At 40.7% G+C, this 5944-nt stretch overlaps 1 long non-coding RNA gene across 1 annotated transcript; it reads right to left on the minus strand.

The window, feature by feature from the left end:
- Positions 1–426: 426 nt before the first annotated feature.
- On the minus strand, positions 427–5597 carry LOC118584861. The gene is made up of 2 exons (XR_004945066.1): positions 5368–5597; positions 427–3950 (listed from the first exon to the last, which is right to left on the minus strand). It is a non-coding gene; the product is annotated as an uncharacterized LOC118584861 (long non-coding RNA).
- Positions 5598–5944: the final 347 nt, after the last annotated feature.

The following is a 5944-nucleotide window of genomic DNA, read 5'->3' on the forward strand; positions in this document are numbered from 1 at the left end:
TGGAAGAGCAGTCAGTGCTCTTAACCTCTGAGCCATCTCTCCAGCCCCCTCCTCTCCTTTTTACTGACCTTTAGTAAAGGCTTTTGCTAGATAATGAAGGTAGAGAGCTGGGTAAGACCCTCTTAAAAGATCAGCCCAGTAACATCTAAAATCATAAGAGACTACACACACACACACACACACACACACACACACACAGAGTATACAACAGGATAAAATAGGCTGAAAACTGAAATATATAGAAAAAGCATCATGGCAAATTAAGTCATAGCATTGAAAAGTAAGTAGGAGTCAGGAAGCAAGATGTGGATGACTGAGTTTTGAGACCTGAAAGCATGAAATTGCTAATTTTTAGGGAATGGAATGATATTTCATAGAACTGGAGGGTTGCAGAGCACACATGGATAGAAAAAGTGCTACACTAAGTAAGGAACTAGAACTTTATTTTATGGATCATCATTTTCCAGTTGTGACTATGGAACCCTTTGAAATTTACAATGTAAAAATAATAGCAATGACGTTTGAATGTTTGACTTAGTTTCTTAGAATTCCAATACTAGAGATAAAGTAAATAATCTTTTATTTTCATCTTACATTACCAAGAGACATGCAAAACTCTCCAATTTCAATGAGAACAGTGTTTTTGTGTCTTTTTTAAAATCACATATTCGTTTAATATTAGGTGTAATATTGCTAAGTTGGATCCGCATATGAGGTGCAGCATCAAGTCTTTTCCTGTATTTTGTTTTTGTTGCCGCATAATATGAAAACCCTGTTTCACACAGGTGCATTGTTGCAAAAGGAAGAAGTACACGAACAGCACGTCTTGTAATGTTTGGGTATTCATGAATTAGGCTACTCCAAAAATCATTTAATGACAGTTCACTGAAATTTTGTTTCACTTGGGAATCAGATGTTAAATCAATCAGGCTCTCATAGTCTTGTGCTACTAATGAGGCTGGCTTAACAGTTACTGTAAATGGATTTCTAACCCAAGCATTATTATCACTTGTTACAGGAAAATATTTCAAAAGAGTAGCGTGCAAACCCCATAGATGCTGCACAATAGCACCACAAATATCTTTATCAACTGTAGAATTAATTTCAGTCAAAAAGTCACTGAGTGTAAGGAAAGCAATCAAAATTTTCTTCTTCTACAGATGAGGCCCAAAACTCCAATTGTCTTAACAATGACGACATTTTATCAAACACTATAAACACTGTTATATTCTTTCCTTGCATTGACAGATTAACCTCATTTAATTTAGTAAAAATGTCGGCAAGATAAGCAAGTCTTAGCAGCCAAGATGAATTTGTTAAGCAACCAGATAGTCGAAAAGCAGAATCCATAAAAACCAATAGTTCATGCCAAATCTCAAAAAGTCTTAAAAGAACTTTACCTCGGGAAAGCCACCTTACTTCTGTATTCAGAAGAAGTGCTGTATGCTGAGCACCCATTTCTTCACATAAAATTTTTAGTACCCAGGATTGATGTGGTCGAGCTTTGATGTAATTGATAATGTGTACTGCTTGATCTAGCACACTTTTTAGAGATGTAGGCATTATTTTAACTGCTAATGCATGTTGATATAATAAGCAGTGACTACTGGTACTTTTTGGAGCTACATATTTAATCAAGGTGACAGCCTCAGCAATTTTCCCATCCACTGCCCTATAAGCATCACTGCAAACATCAACACATTTTTTTCCATTCAATTTCATGTTTCTGCATAAAACTGTTAATGCAGTTGAATATTTCTTCACCAGTTGCATTACTCTGCAAAGATTCACACAAGAGTAGATCCTCCTCAATAGATTTATTAAACTTATAACAAATAAACACAAGCAGCACAGCAAGCCCTGAAATATCAGCTGATTCATCTGGCTGCAGTGAAAACCCATCACAAATTTTCAGTCTACAAACAAGCTCTTCTTCAATGTCAGCAGCTAGACCTTTAATTCGGCGTGCCACAGTACTGTTTGAGAGTTGGGCCGCAGCTATTCTTTTACTATGCTGTTCATCAAACATCCGCATCACTACAGCTTTTGCACACGGTTTGATAAGCAATTCTCCAAGAGTGTGAGCCTCTCCACTCAGGGCTATGTGGTAACTTACATTGTAGCACTTTCATTATCTGTATTGACAGTCTTAGGTGCTGGAGGTTTATTGATTTCAGGTGAATCAAGATACTGCTTGAAATAGCTGATGTCTTTGTCTTTATATGCAATGTATTTAGTTTCTAAATGTCTTCGAAGCTTACTAGGAACTAAAGAGCTATTGGATAAAATCTTCTTACATAATATGCACTGAGCATGAAGCGTATCATGATTTCCAAAGTGAGTAAATCCAAAGGACAAATAACTTTCATCATATTTTCTTCTTTTTATTTTCTTACTAAATGTTGCTATTTTATTGGAACTGGACATAAAATTGACCCTGGAAAGCTCACCTTCTGGTTTTACAGAAACTAAAGACCGCAATGGTTCATCTTCACTTTGTACTACTCCAACCTTTGGACTATCTGATTCAGATACAGTTTGGTTCTACTTCTTGTTTAAGACTTCCTTGTTTCAGCAAAAGATCCATGGGTAACGAGTTTGTGGTACAAAACGTGGTTAATTTAGACTTAACACCGAGTATCACAAATGTTTTGAAATTGTAAAACAAGAAACAGAGATGAGAGAAGATATATGGCAACACATCAGTTAATTCCTAAACGCTGCCTATGCATCACTTTGAAGATGGAACATCACTGTTCTTTTATCAGGTGATCTTTCATTCGACTTCTGGTACTCTCAGGAATGGCACACCTTTCTTAAAGGCAGATTATCACATAAAAATAAAAACTACAGAAATGAGTTTAGTAGTCAAGCTTACATTCAAGTCAACTTATATTAAAACTATAAAGAAAATTATTGCTAGTATCATTTTTTTTCTCAAAACACTCAGAGAATATTAACATACTAAAAATAACTGGAAACTATTATTAGGCTATGAAGTAAGAATGAGTTCATATGTACATTTTTAAGGAAGAGCTCTTTAGAAACATCTTTAGGAATCCTTCCATGGCAAGGGTTGGTAAACACTTAAGAACATACAGTAAAAATGCTTGCTTTGTGGGTCATACAGGCTCTGTGGCAACTATTCAACTCTGTAGTTATAGCACAAGAGATTAAAGAATGGGTGGGTGTACCAATAAAACTTTATGTACCAAAACAGACTGTGTGGCCTATAATTTACCAACCTTATCTCATAGTAGATAGTATCTTAGGATTGCTTTTATCTTTCTGATAACTACTGCCATTAGATGCATTAAATGTTGATAGTATTATATTTCAGAAGTCTCCCTTCAGGACTGCAACAATTCTAATAAGCTATATTGAAAACACAGTGTTCCAGGACAGAGAATTCTAGTGTATCCTAAGCATTATGTATTTACAATGAAGACTAAACTACAGGCCAAGAAGTAGATACTATTTCTCTAGACTTAAAAGTACATATCTATTTACATTATCCTAAAGACTTTTTTTAAAGTAATGCACATTGTTACTAATTACTGACTACTGTTGTGCTAGAGGTAATAATCAAAATCTTAAGAAAATATAAACTTACTTTAGTAGGTTTTTCTCTCATGCAATAAAAGAAACCTGAGAGTAATGCAAACTTATGACCATCTAATGAATACTGTTTTCTAAGTTTTAAACTAAAATTGTAAGATATACAGATGGATTCTGTTGATTTTAAACTCCATGTGGTTACAAATTAAGCTCTCTCTTTTCCTTTTAGACCCTCAAATCAAATGGTTTTCCTGTTAATAGCTAATAGGTAAGATACCTGAACAATGAACACTTCTTTCTGCAATCACTCTCTCCAACTTGATAGCTTGAAATGTAGATTCTTCAAAAGAATAAAATTAAAGGATAGGGTGGGAATGGGAGTAACCAGAAGCCTAGAATAAGAAAGGTTAAAATTAGACACTGTGACAATCAGAACTATAAACTTCCACTATGAACATTCATCATATTTTAAATAGTCAACACAAATGATTCTTCACTTCAGTGCAGCTCTTGGATATAAACATGCTAATATTTTCATTTTACTTACTATTCTGGCAGTTTCCCTGCTTTGAAATGCTTCTTTACCCACTGACAACACAGACAATTTTTTGGGGAAAACAAACAAACAAAATTAAGCCTATTTTTAAGAAGTACAGCCCCATTTCACTATCTCTAAAACTAAGCACTGAGTCTAAAATGAAATCATACAGGCAAGTGTTACATGACATATGCCATTACGATAACCAAATTCTGTCCCCAATCTGACAACTAATGCTCACTGAGTAACTGTTTATTACTGTTAGGATCTGTGCTCAATTCCTCACATAGGTTAATTCACCCAATTGTCAAAAACCTGGGAATGTTAATGATTGTACTTTAGAGAAAGACACAGAGAAGTTGTTACCTGCTAGGTTAACATATTTTGTTAGTGAAGAATCAAGTACTGAGCCCCAGAAGTTTGGCTGTACAGCCCATGTGCTTCACCATGACTTGTGAGTTTTCCTCTACTTCATCAAGCACCACAACCATCTGGTACTAAGAGTTGGTGTGTGTGTGCAGAAACAGATTACCAGCATGTTGCAACTGCCGGAGAAGGTAGCAGTTATAAAATCCATTCCTTAGCAGTGGCCTCTCTTTTGAGCCTTGATTTGAATTTGGCGAACATAAAACAAAAAACCGGAAACAACACAAAAACATTTCATGGAACCAATGGTTCACCCTAAAATTCGGACCCCTCCCCTTGTTGTCAAGTGGGCAGAGAACAAGTAGCTTCATTTTCTTAAAGCAGCACCTCATGCCTTTCTCTGCAGAGGTATGTCCCGCCAACTCTTGAGGACAAATAACCTGTGCTCCTAAGTTTTCAGTTCACTCCCTTTGGAGTCCTTTCACCCTTGGCCTTGGCTGTGGGGCTGTCCTAGGTGTGAACAATCTCTCCTTGAGGGGCGGGAGCACAGGCCAATCACGAAGGCTAGGAAGCAGGAGGGGCTAGGCACCTAGGCCGCGACCTACAAGCTTTTCGACCCAGTCACCCAGCCCCGCAGCCAGGGACAGCCATCCCTCAGAGACTGTCGGGGAGGTCACTGGTGTGTGCTGCCCGCAGACCGCCACGCCCCAGGATGTCACCTGTGCAGTCGACTTGAAGTCGTGTCAACACCCGACCCCTACCATTTCATCAGCCTACTGTCTGGGCCGCGGCTGGGCTGCAGCGCGGCGCCACGGTCCCCTGCCCAGCACGAGACCGCCATCTTAGACAGCCCAGGCTAGCGGCCATTTCAGAGCGGCCCACTCGCCGGCGGCTCTGCTCCTCACCTTCAGCGAGGCCAGAACCGGGTCTAGAGCCAGTCGTCGGGGACTGGAGGGAGGAGGGAGGGATGAAAAACAAAACAGAGGGAGGAGGATGCGGGTCGGGGTGATGCTGTCAGCGCGGGGATACCGCCTAGGGCACCTCTAAGGGTTCCGATTCGCGGCAGGCGCGGTGCGGGGCCTGGAAATCCTTTGAGTGCTCGGGTGCGGCCAGACGCCACGGTCTGCAGGAGCGACTTCGCCGCCGCCCAATCAGCGCCAGAGCTTATCCCTGCCACCAATCCGCGCTGAGCAGTAAGGCGGGACTAAGGGCCCAGGCTTGGTTGAGTCGCGGAGCGGGCTGCTAGCGGCTGAGCCGGGTTCGGGAGAGCCCGGCTGTAGCATGCGGGACAATTGTCCTCCGAGTTCCCGGTCCGCCGTGTTTGCTCAGCGCTGGTTCAGGAGCGGATTCCCGGGCTCCGCCAGTTCCACCTGGGTGATGCCGTCAGATAGGCGGAGGCCCAGGGCGGCATTCCCCTCGGCTCAGGTGTCCTGAGCGGGTGGCGCTGACAGGTGTGGGTCCGGAGCTCGTGAGCCTGAGCTG

This window comes from Onychomys torridus, chromosome 1, assembly GCF_903995425.1.
Source record: "Onychomys torridus chromosome 1, mOncTor1.1, whole genome shotgun sequence".
In the NCBI taxonomy this organism is placed as follows: Eukaryota; Metazoa; Chordata; class Mammalia; order Rodentia; family Cricetidae; genus Onychomys; species Onychomys torridus.